Consider the following 13,417-nt stretch of genomic DNA (forward strand, 5'->3'; position numbering starts at 1 on the left):
CTTCTTCAAGCACTTCACTTCACTTCTTGTCCACGTCCTCAGGTTGCAGTCATTTAAACTGATCTCGTATAGGTGGAGCAGACAGTGCTCTAGATACCTCAGGTGCAGTAAAATTCTAAAGCATTTCTTCTGACTGAGTTCAACTCTCACTTAATAGAAGTCGAGTGGCCAGGAGCCAAGAATCAATTTCTTGTCTAGTTGGGCTGAAACATATGGTATTTGCTCCTAAAGATTCGCCCCTGGCCTATTCTGCTCTGGTCAGACCTCACCTGGAATACTGTGTCCAGTTCTGGGCACCACAGTTCAAGAAGGATACTGACAAGCTGGAACGTGTCCAGAGGAGGGCAATCAAAATGGTCAAAGGCCTGGAAACGATGCCTTATGAGGAACGGCTTAGGGAGCTGGGTATGTTTAGCCTGGAGAAGAGAAGGTTAAGGGGTGATCTGATAGCCATGTTCAAATATATAAAAGGATGTCATCTAGAGGAGGGTGAAAGGTTGTTTTCTGCTGCTCCAGAGAAGCGGACACGGGGCAATGGATTCAAACTACAAGAAAGAAGATTCCACCTAAACATTAGGAAGAACTTCCTGACAGTAAGAGCTGTTCGACAGTGGAATTTGCTGCCAAGGAGTGTGGTGGAGTCTCCTTCTTTGGAGGTCTTTAAGCAGAGGCTTGACAGCCATCTGTCAGGAATGTTTTGATGGTGTTTCCTGCTTGGCAGGGGGTTGGACTGGATGGCCCTTGTGGTCTCTTCCAGCTCTATGATTCTATGATTCTATGAAGATCTTGATGGTGAATAGTCACTGGATATTTTCCCAGTATCCACATTTATAGTTTAGAATGATTAATTGAACAGGCTTCTCAACAAACTCACCCTGTGTTTGAGGTCCTCTCTGAAGGGCCATGCCTGAGGGCTAATACTTTCCAATGGCATCTATGAGTAGCCCTGCAGAGGTAGATCTCCCCGCTGCCCCTGGAAACCAGCACAGGAGTGGAGCAGATGACAGCATTTGGCAGAAGAGTCAGGGCTGCCCCTCCCACCCCCTTCTTCCCTCGTGCAGCTGGCGGAGGAGTTGGGAGTTCTTGCACCCAAAACAAACACATTCAGTACGAACTGACAATTATGGATCTGAATGGAGCACAACAAGCACACAAAACCAGTGGTAAGAAACAATTGAGAGAAATGACCCAAACAAAGATGACATTCAGCAGACAAAAAAACCTGCTTAGCTGGTTGTCTAGTCATGTAGCTCCCTGCAATCAGCAAGAGCTTGATCAAGAACAAGAGGCTTATGTAAAATAAAATTTGCCGTGGTGGGGAAACTTCAGCCTGGAGGTGAAATGCACCCAAAGCCTCACCCTTGAAATCTCCTCTATTCCGGTCAACACAGCACCCTCGGCCGCACTGCTGGGTGCCCTCCATGAGTTGTTGTTTTTCCTTGCCGGAAGTGGGAATGTCTCTTACATGGAAAATCAAAAATTCTTTCCAGTAGCACCTTAGAGACCAACTGAGTTTGTTCCTGGTATGAGCTTTCGTGTGCATGCACACGAAAGCTCATACCAGGAACAAACTCAGTTGGTCTCTAAGGTGCTACTGGAAAGAATTTTTGATTTTGTTTTGACTATGGCAGACCAACACGGCTACCCACCTGTAACTCTTACATGGAACTCACTGAACTGACCGCGAAACTCCGAGACCAGAGGGAGGAAGTGGTGCAAGAAGATTGGAAGAAATTCAGAGACTATATGAAAAAAACGCGAAAAGATACGAGATATGAACTGGAAATCAGCTGAATTAATGGCGATAGTATAAATTGTTTTTAGTGAAAGTAGGATATAATTGCTAGAATTGTTGAGTTGTATAGGTATGATATAAGTTTATAAAGGTAGAGATAAGATGATAGATAAGGAATAGATTAATTGTTAATGATGATTTAAAGCTGTTATAAAGTTACTAAAGTAAATCTGAAATGAACGCAGCATAGAGGATGGGAGGAAGTCCATCAGTAAGATTTTCACAAGTTTGAGGATGTTAAAGAATTTATTTGTTGTATTTTTGATGTTTTAATTTTTGTTATTTAGTTAAGTGTTTTTATATGTATTGTTTCCTTTTTCTTCTTCTTTTTTGTGTAGTGTTTGTATTTTGTATTGTGTTCTTTTTATATGAAATATAATAAATTCTCTTTTTTTAAAAAAAAAAAAAAAGGAAGTGGGAATGTCTCTTGCTTGCCTAAATGGAGGACCATGTGAGGGTGTAGAAACGTCTGGTGTTTTTCTAGCTGGAATGTTGCCTATTGCACAAGGTTAAGTGTCATGCCGGTTTTTCTGCCCTCTTTTGTGGCAGGACACATGCACCATTGGCATGCAGCCTGGGAGATGGCCCATGAGTCCTGGCCCTGACCTGAGTACGAAGTAGCCTGCCAGCTTGTATACTGCCTGCACATGCATAGATTCTTCCTTTGCATTCCAAGCTAGAGAAGGAATTCTCGAGGAAGTTACCTTTGATTCACAATACACCCCAACATTATGTACTAGATAAATCCGTATTTTGGAATTATGAACTTTAGCATCACCACCAACCGGGTGCAGATTTTCATTTCCTCGCCTTTCTTTCTGCCTTTCATAGCATATCTTTCTGCCATATGGCAGGTAAGATAAGTCTGAAAGAGTGGCCAGTATCTGCAGAAGTCCCAGAAGCCAGAGAGATGAATAGGCCACCGTTGTGGCCAGCTCCTGGGCCCAACCCCCTGGCCAGCAAAACCAGAGGAAAGAGTGCAGAATACTAAATACCGTAGAGCTATGTGAAATGTGCATGGTTTGTAAACTACTTAACTCACATTTTCTTGGCTCAGAATTTGGATTGTTTGTGTCCAAGTCTTTTAAAAATGTTTTAGTAAGAGAATTTAGAAATGGACCGAAATGGCTGGGCCCCCCAATCTGATTTGTAGGTGGCTATTGGGGGGAAGGGGCTTTCCATACCAGGGGACCAGTTTAAAGTTTCAGGTAGGCTTACCTGATGTAAGTCTCACCCTTTCTTATATTAATCTGCTTCGTAAACTGAATAGATGTTTGCTGAAACGCCAAAAACAGCATTATGCCATAAAGGTCAAGGGTTGCTTGTCTGATAAAAACTGCAGATAGTTGGAAGGGAAGGACGGAGGGAGGGCAAGCACATGGCTAACCTGGAATAACTTGTCACTTCCAGTTAGGCCACCTTGTGACTATTTTGAGGAGTCAATTTGAGAAGCTTGGCTCCTTCTGAATCTCAGCAGGGACAAGCAAACATGAAAACCGGAGGAGGAAACCGGAGGAGGGGGCAGGTTGTGATGACTGCCAAGACAGGACATTTGGTATACGTGGATCTAGCACAATAAAATGCTTGGCAGTGCCACCACAAAGAGAATGAATGATAGCTCTGAAGTTGGCACATGGGTTTTTTAAATAAAATAAAATAAACTTTAAAAGGGTCTGAGCTTGGGAAGGAGAGCCAGTGTGGTGTAGTGGTTAAAAGCGGTAGACTCATAATCTGGGGAACCGGGTTCGTGTCTCCGCTCCTCCACATGCAGCTGCTGGGTGACCTTGGGCTAGTCACATTTCTTTGAAGTCTCTCAGCCCCACTCACCTCACAGAGTGTTTGTTGTGGGGGAGGAAGGGAAAGGAGAATGTTTTGAGACTACTTCAGGTAGTGATAAAGCGGGATATCAAATCCAAACTCTTCTCTTCTTATGTCTGCAGCCCTGACCTGAGCAGGGCTGGGCAGGAACCCCCACTTCAAAGTGACGTTCAGCAGAAATCATATGGTGAATGTAGCCTTATGCTTTAGCTCTTTCTTCTGTCATATGGCATCTCTAAACCTTGTTGGCACTCTTCATGCCACAGACTGAATGTTTGTCCCTGCATACCTAGAATACCTGCTTGGTGGTTAGAGGGATTAATTTGGCTCTATTGGGCACCACCAAGGAAGAAGAAGGATCATGGGTTTGAGCCTCATGCCGAGATTCCTGCATTACAGCGGGTTGGAAGAAAATGATCCTTGGTGTGTCTTCCAACTTTACAATTCTATGGTAGATTTATTGTGCTGAATCTGCATTGAAAGCTATTTTGGTCAGAAGTCATCGCATCACTTACCTATTAATCCTTTTCTCAAAATAAGATCCCCTAACATTTAACTTCTCCTCAAAGGGAAGATGAACTTCCAACCCCTTGGTCATTTTGGAGTTTTTGACCCAAAATGGAATTGAGTGTATTTGGCAAGTATAGTTAGGGTAGGCCTAAGGAGAGAACGTCAAAATTTGAAAAGTGGGAGCCTCACTAAAGTTTGCCTGCCTGTAGGTGAACACACGGGGTTAAAATCTGTAGCAAGTTTGCTCCCTCTCTCTCTCTTTGCCAGCCTGATGGAAGTTACTCACAATTCGCTGGCTTTGGATTCAGCTGTGTTGCTTAATTAGCGTTCAGAATGATACATTTTTAAAGTCATTACTTACTGCACTGCATGTTCAAAGTCAAAGCATTTCCTCTGCTCCAATTCATGAGTGCGTTGATGATGCTCTCATTGCTCATCTCAGCTGCGAGCGCAGAAGGGGGAGGGAACCCGCAAGAAAACGCAGCTCTTTGCATCTGTGAAACACTGCACAAAAGGTACCATGCCATTTGGTCCGTTTGATGGAGATCTGGCACCGTAAGTGCAGCCCACTTGGGCACAAAAAGCTAACCTCACAACACAGACACCAAGAAGAGTAATAAAAAAAAACCTAATGTTTTATATCTGACAGGTACTCTGCGGGAGAACCTGCACACTCTGCAGCCAACATACACCATGGGATTAGAGCAAAACACCACTGGGTGTCTAAAGGGCAAAACACGTGTTGCACTTAATGTGTCGCTACATCTCTCGCTTTTCTCCAGTTAATTACAGACTTTCACCCCCACCCCACGCCCTGGAGGGGAGCCCAGTGTGTCTTCTTTTGAAAATCAGGGGTCCTACATGGCTTTGAGGCTTGGGGAGAAAGCTCACTTGGACACCAGGGTGAACTTTCCCCCTAAATTTCACAGGCATGTGGGATGGCAGTGATGCAGAAGGAATCAATAGACCTCCCTGTGTGCCATTGAAGTCCCTCAAACCTTTTAATGAAACGGAAGCAAGAGGTGTACAGTAGCCGCACACTCTGCATTGAGGGTACTGAGTAATTTGGTAAAAGGGATCGCCCGCATGGTAGTTTTGAAGGAATGTCGCCAGTGCATATCCTGCTGTCAAAGCCCACACCTGCAGATTTCTTTCTAGTGCTTATTTCCTGCCTCTGTGTCTTCATTATTAGCAGTGCCCCCTTATCCCACTCATACCCCCTCCTCGCCAATATTGTATTGAGGACAATGCTAAATGTTACTCTTGAGTGTATGTATTAGAATTCCAGCAGCTGCTTTGTCCAGGGAAAATCAGATTTTGGCAGGGGCAGTCTTCAGCTCAGATGTGTCAGGAGAGATACATAAGCCTTTTAACTTCCTTGTCAAACTGCAGTGGTCTGCTTGGACTTCCAGGTACAGTACATAGATGTCCATTTAGAGCTCTGGGCAGGCAGGTGGGCGATGGTTGATTTGGAGGAGAGAATCAGCATCTGGAAGACTATTTCATATGGTTGTTGATCTTAAGATTTAGTGTCAGGAATATAACGTAGTCCTGGACACAGCAGAGTTAACCGCAGGTTTTCTGGAAGCTTCTGGCTGTTGAGCATTAACTGGACAGCACAACTCAGGAACTCAGCAAACTCACTTGGATAACTATATACAGTATTTATTGAAGCAACTAGTATCCATAAGTTACTATGTACAGACTTTACAAATAAAAGAAACAAAACATAGAATCTCCTCTCTGTCTCTCTCTCTCAACATTCAGTACACCACTAACAACTAACCACACAGCTCTCACACAGAGCTCATTCTTTAGGAACTCATTGACCAATCACAGGTCGTTGCTAAGGGTCTGGAGAGAGAGCAGATCAGGGCTTTCTGCCAACTGGTAATTGCTATAGATGATAAGCTGACTTTCTGCACATAGGCACTTTCAAATCTCTAACAGTTGAAGGATAAAATGGAGGGGAGGGTTATGTACACCAGTGTTTTTCAACCTTTTTTGGGTAAGGGCACACTTGTTTTATGAAAAAAATCACGAGGCACACCACCATTAGAAAATGTTAAAAAATTTAACTCTGTGCCTATATTGACTATATATAAAGTAATTCTCTTGAATAGGAATCAAATAAGCACAATTTTTCCCACGGCACACCAGGCAACATCTCGCGGCACACTAGTGTGCCGCGGAACAGTGGTTGAAAAACACTGATGTACACCACCTTGAATTCCTCTGAGGAAAGGCTGTATGCAAATGTGATAAAAAGGAACACATACACAAATAGCCAGGTTCTAATTGCACTCACTGCTTATGAAGTCCATGGGGGATAGGTCGGTCTGTAGAGAATGAGACTGTTATGTACTAAGCTTGGATCCTAGAACAATAGGCAGGTAGGATTGTAGAATGCAACAACTGATTGGCTTGCAGGAGAAGACCAATCAGGCTCCAGGAGGAAGTTAATCAGCCTATTAGGGTGGTAGGATCATAGAGTGCAACAACTGATTGGCCTGCAGGAAAAGACCAATCAGCTCCAGGAGGGAAGCAGACTCAGCCAATCAGACAGGACTCATTGTGTAAATAATGCATATAAAAGCCTGAGGTTTGGGGGGGGGGGTAATTCAATCACTGTTTTACAAGCTGCAATAAAGAGCATGAAATCACTGCAGGACTCCGAGTATATTTCAGAGATTCTTAATCTCAGTCGTGAGTTCGAGCCCCTCATTGGGTGAAAAATCCCTGCATTGCAGGAGGTTGGAGTAGATGATCCTAGTGGTGTCTTCCAACTCTACAATTTTGTGATTCTACATACACAGTCTACCTGATGGAACTCATGCTGTAGACCCATCTAGTCCAGGATCCTGTTCTCACAGTGGCCAACCAGATGCTTGTGGGAAACCTGCAAGCAAGACCCACACACAAGAGAAACTCTCCCCTCCTGCACTTTCCAGCAATTGGGATCCAGAAGAAGAGTTTGGATTTGATATCCCGCTTTTAACTACCCGAAGGAGTCTCAAAGCGGCTAACATTCTCCTTTCCCTTCCTCCCCCACAACAAACACTCTGTGAGGTGAGTGGGGCTGAGAGACTTCAGAGAAGTGTGACTAGCCCAAGGTCACCCAGAAGCTGCATGTGTAGGAGCGGAGACGCGAACCCGGTTCACCAGATTACGAGTCTACCACTCTTAACCACTACACCACACTGGCTGCCTCTGACTATGAAGGTAGAGCATAGCCATTGTGGCTTGCAGGCACTGATAGCTTTCTCCGTGAATTCATCCTGTCTTCTTTTAAAGCCATCCAGTTTGGTGGCCACCAAAGTTTCCTGTGGGAGAGAGTTCCATAGTTTAATTGTAAGCTGTGTACAGAAGTGCTTTCTTATTTCTGTCTTGAAATGCCCAATGTCCGACTCATTGAAAGTTCACGAGTGTTGCAAGAGGAGAAAAATCATTCTCTCTCCACTTCCTCCCTGCCATGCAACATTTTATAAATTTCTTATCATGTCACTCCTTACCTTTTCTCAAAACTTACCTTTCCTCAGAGAGGAGTCACTTTATCTGTTCTTTCATTTTGTTGGTCCTTTGCTGAACCTTTTCCATCTCTACAAGTATCCTTTTCGAGGTGAGGAGATTCAAGAGACAAAAGAGATTTTCATACTCCTGAATGACTCAGTGATCAACAGGAATGAGCAAATCTGTCAGTTCTGGTTTCCCTGCTTCTCCCTTTTACCAATCTTAAATTCACTTCTACACATTTCCACATCAGTTTGTGAATCCTTTTTTAAAAGAAGCCTTGATTATTATTTTTATTTTAAAAAATCATCACAATTTTTTGTGCAAATTTCTGCTAATTACACATTTTTATGTAATTAAAGAAACACTTCTTTTGCAAAACTATTTCCCCTAATATGCGTTTTGTATGTTATTTTAAAACTAATGCAAGTATTTAAATGCACACTTCACCTCTGTATAGCTTTTGTTCACATCACTTGGCTGGAGAACTGCATTGCAAAATTTGGAGAAGAGGAAATTTCAAATAATAATTGCTATATGTTTTTCCTATGGTGCCTGAAATTGTACATTAGGTAGATTCACCTTTAAATGTGAATTGAATCAAATTTGTCCCCCATTCATATTATCAGCATGCAAGGGTACACCAACATCATATCTGTACTGCAAAGCTCTATTGTTTTTATACAAGTTTACGCGGCATTGCTTCTTCCAAATGCTTCTTCCAAATGCTGTAGCCAGTGAAAATCAGTGTGATGTTAGTGATCAGAGGCTGGGGAGAACTCTGTTCAAATCCTTGCTCATCCATAAAGCTTACTGGGTAATCTTGATGGAGCTAGTTGCCCTCTCTCAAGCAAATCTAACTCATAATTTTTTTTGTAAGCATAAATGGGGAGGAGGAATTAACCCAGTAGCAAGCCAGAAATACTCAGTTTGAAATTTACAATGGGGTGGAATGGTTAAATTGTCCCACTTGGGAGCAAGATTTGTGGCAGCGAAAGCTCCTTGTTGCCGCGAAGGTGTCCTCTTTTGGCTACAGGGAACCAGGCAGAGGGCCTTCTTGGTAGTGGCGCCCGCCCTGTGGAATGCCCTCCCATCAGAGGTCAAGGAGATTGTCAGGAAACCCCCCCCCTCCCCGCGGCTGGTAGAGTCGCGGGAGCGTCGGCAGTATAGAGAACCGCCTCCACATTTTACCAGTTCGTCCTCCCCCTCCTCCGGCGGAAGCGACCATTCCTCCAGTGGGGAGGGGGAGTTAGAGACAGGAAGGCGGTGCAGGGGCTCTGACAGGATTCCAGAGCCCGAACGCCGAGGGGATAGCGGGGAACGGGGTCAGGTTCCCACGCTCCGAGGTCGCAGGCAGGAAGGACGTGGTAGGGGGAGGCGGGGGTTCAGAATCCCGCACCTCTTTTGCTGGACAAATAACCGGAAGGGGTCATTCCTGGACTCTGCAGAGGGATGAGATGGACGTTTGAACTTTTGCTCCACTGTATATAGCTTTGCACAATAAAGAACTTAGTTTTTAGAAGTTCTGCGTTTGGGCGTTTTACTCATGAGCAACCACTGAACGTCCTTACAGAGATAAACAACTACCTGACATTCAGAAAATACCTGAAGGCAGCCTTGTCTAGGGAAGTTTTTAATTTGTGATATTTTAATGTATTTTAATATTTGTTGGAAGCCGCCCAGAGTGGCTGGGGAGACCCAGCCAGATGGGCGTGGTACAAATAAATTATTATTATTATTATTATTATTATTATTATTATTATTATTATTACACAGTAGCAAGTGGACTATGCATTCCCGGCCTGAGCTCTTTAGAGGAAGAGTGGGGTGACGTCAATAAAATGCAGCTTCATTGAACAGGGTTTGGCTCAGCAATGACAAATCTAGAGAGAAATCCCTCTTCAGCAGCCACGAGCCACCAGCTCTCAGTCTAACCTACTTCCCAGGGCTGTTGTGAGGATAAAATGGGATAGCTCTTAAGTACACTACCTTGAACTCACAGACAGAAGTGCAAGATGCAACTGTGGTAAAGAGATAAAAGACCTACATTGTTCTGGGGACTAGCTTAGCTATGAGGAACAATTGTTAACAACCACCGGCAGATGCTTGACGAGAGATGCACCAGTGCACATTCAGAATCCCTCAAAGCAGAAGACAAAGTCGCATCCCAGGTGAGTTGAACTGTTGATCTGACTCAGGGCCTTTCCTCTCTCAATCCCTGCCTTGCACAAACTTTGGATACAGATCTTATCTGGCTTGGGATATTGTGCTGCCCTGAGAATATCTTCTGTCTCTCCCGCTGATCCTGCTTGATGCTCAGCCCTGCTGCATCACAAGCTTCTTCACTGCATGCAAAGGATCGCACTGACTGGCACTGCTCAGGATTGGGTCCTCTGGGAACTCCACCAGTTTTCGTATCTGACATTCAGAGGTGCACTGCCTTTGAACATGGAGGCTTAGAGATTTGTGTTTCTGTTTAGGGAATCACCATGGGTGTAGCCAGGGTTTTTTTTGGGGGGGGGGCAGGCCTTTTGTTGGGAGGGGCAGGTCTTTTGTTAGGGGAGAGAGAACCCCAGTTTGCTATGTATTTTTATTGATTGGAGGGGGGCAGCTGCCCCTCCCTGCCCCCCTTGGCTATGCCCATGCCAATCATTCATAATTTTATAAATCTCTAATAGATTCTCTTTTGCCACCCCCTCCCCTCCCCCCCCCAAATGCTACCCCCTCAACAGTCGTGAGCCTTCACCGAGAAAGTGGTTGATCGATGATATCTGCACTGGGACAGATGTGCATTGACAAGAAGGCACGCAACAGCCATGGTGCCGTTTATAGGTATGAGCAGAGGGGCGAGAGTAAGCAATCCTGAATTGCAGACATAGTCTCTGATGAAGTCTGTCTAATTAACCAATTAACCATACCAGACTCCTTGCAAATTATTGAATTGCAGGTTGCTTAAGCTAAATTAGGCATGAGAATCCCATAAATGGCTCGCTTTTATTAATCCAAATAGATTTCAAATGAGAAGTGACAGGGAGCTGATAAACAGGATCTGTGACTACATTTGCAAAACAAATGAAGGGGTATGAGAAAGATGAGCATACATACAGATGAAATCAGGAAAAACACATCCTTCCCATACTTATTTTAAAGAAATTAATTGTTTCTGCAATAACCTTTCTGTTGGCTTCTACTAGTACAGTATTGCCCAAAGTGATTTTTCCCTCCAAAACAAAAGTTAAGAGAGCAAGCTTTGCAAACCCTTTGAGCAATTACTAGACATATGAGCAAAACAACGTACAATAACCAGTTGGGGTGGCAACACAACTGAGGATTGATGAATGAGTCAACTTTAAAAGTAGCCAAACAGTAAGCCAACGTACTATCTCTCTATCCCCTTCCCCTTGCAACACTTATTGGGACTTCTTATTTTCGAGACACAAACAAGGCAGACAAATTACAAACCCCTCAGGGCATGCACATTGTTACTTGATGAAGAGCAGAGCTGTAAACAGCGAAATCCATTGTACAATCAGCTTTCGCACCACAATCTGGAAAATCAAATACAGTGGTACCTCGGGTTACAAACATCTTGGGTTACAAACACTTTGGGTTACAAACTCCGCTAAACCGGAAGTAGTACCCCGAGTTACAAACTTTGCCCTAGGATGAGAACGGAGATCGTGCAGTGGCGGTGCGGCGGCAGCGGGAGGTCCCATTAGCCGAAGCGCGCCTCAGGTTAAGAACGGTTTCAGGTTAAGAACGGACCTGACAGAATGAATTAAGTTCGTAACCCGAGGTACCACTGTACAATTATGGCATTTTTTTCAAACAGCAAGACTGGGCTGAGCTTTCATGTGTTTGACAAAGCACAAATTGAAGCAGATCAAGCTTGCTCTACAGTAAATAGAAGTGGGGACAGGCACAAGATGTGAATCCCATCCCAAGTTGTGGGGGCTCCTTGACAGGCTTTTTAAGGGGAGGGGCAAAAGTTGTAAAAATGTCATTTTCTTTTACTTTACTCTAAAGCAAGGGAGTCAGCAGATCAGAGATAGGCAACCTAAGGCCCGTGGGCCGGACGCGGCCCAATCGCCTTTTCAATCCGGTCCACAGATGGTCCGGGAACCAGCATGTTTTTACATGAGTAGAATGTGTCCTTTTATTTAAAATGCATCTCTGGGTTATTTGTGGGGCATAGGAATTCGTTCATATTTTTTTTTCAAAATATAGTCTGGCCCCCAACATGGTCTGAAGGACAGTGGACCAGCCCACGGCTGAAAAAAGGTTGTTGATCCCTGATCCAGATGCTACTGCCTCATTTCTGGATAGCACTGTTTCCATATTTGTAAGAAAACAACCAACTACCAAAGTTCACTCTTCACAATTATTATTCCCAAACTTCTCTCTTTTTTTTTTTTAAAAAAAAAATATTTAAAATTTTACAAGTTTTAGCATAATCATTGCTAGTCAAAAACTCAAATTATATTTTACATTTTCAATTACCCTCCCCCCCCTCGACTTCCCCCAACTTCCCTTTCTGGTTTATAGCATATTCATTTCTTCTGCTTATAATTTTATATGCCTTGCATGTATACTGGAATTAAAATTGTACCTTATTAATCTATTCTGAACATTTTAACCTCATATTTATGTTTTGTGTTTATGTTTGTTAATTGTAAGTGTCTTAGTCAAATTCTGCACGTGAGTCCATTTCATTGCATTGTTTCTGTATATGCATCATAAAAGGTTCCCAATCCTTTTTAAAGTCAGTATTGTCCTTATCTTTAAGTCTTTCACTCAGCTTCGCCATTTCAGCATATTCCATCGACTTTTCTTGCCATTGTTCTTTCGTTGGCCTTTCATCACTTTTCCATCTTTGAGCTAATAAAATTCTAGCCGACTCTTCCCAAACTTCTCCTCAAGATAACTCCTCTTCTACTGCCCCCCCCATTTGCATTTAGGCCCCCAAAGCCCACTCTGGCCTCAGCCCCAACCTCACCACCAATCCCTTTCCCACAAGGGATTAACCTTTAAAAATGTCAAAACAAAACAAAATAAAAAATTCCTTTCAGTAGCACCTTAGAGACCAACTAAGTTTGTTCTTGGTATGAGGAAGAAGTGTGCATGCACACGAAAGCTCATAACAAGAACAAACTTAGTTGGTCTCTAAGGTGCTACTGGAAGGAATTTTTTATTTTATTTTATTTTGACTATGGCAGACCAACACGGCTACCTACCTGTAACTTTAAAAATGTGTAAGACATACACTGACCTGATGTTACGCCGCCCCCCTCTTCAGAACATCAAACACATGTTTTCACATCTTCACAAACCCACATCATTATTATTATTATTATTATTATTATTATTAAACCATAGCCACAATATAACAACAACCGTGTAAACATGACATTTTGTGCCAGACGGACTTCTTTTAAAAACCTGCAAACTGATGTAGAAAAGTGGAGAACTGAACTTAAGGCTGGAGAAATGAGAGAGTAAGAGAAATCAAAATTGATAGGTGGGCCCATTCTTAACTCTACCGTATCACTGTGGGCATGTGTAACTACTTTTGCCTTTAAAAGGATGCTTTTCTCTCCCTATATAATGTGTGTAGTGCTGCAAACGACAGGAATGTGTTTCCCAACTGTGCTGCAAGTCTAATTCCATAGGTTCAGGTTAACTCCATATTTAAATGGAAGTCAGTAATACCCAACAATGTTCCTATGTCTGAGTGCTGGGCCACAATGAACTCTCACACTAAGCTACGGTATCAGTTCAGATGGT

The sequence above is a fragment of the Lacerta agilis genome, chromosome 7, assembly GCF_009819535.1.
Source record: "Lacerta agilis isolate rLacAgi1 chromosome 7, rLacAgi1.pri, whole genome shotgun sequence".
Classification (NCBI taxonomy): domain Eukaryota; kingdom Metazoa; phylum Chordata; class Lepidosauria; order Squamata; family Lacertidae; genus Lacerta; species Lacerta agilis.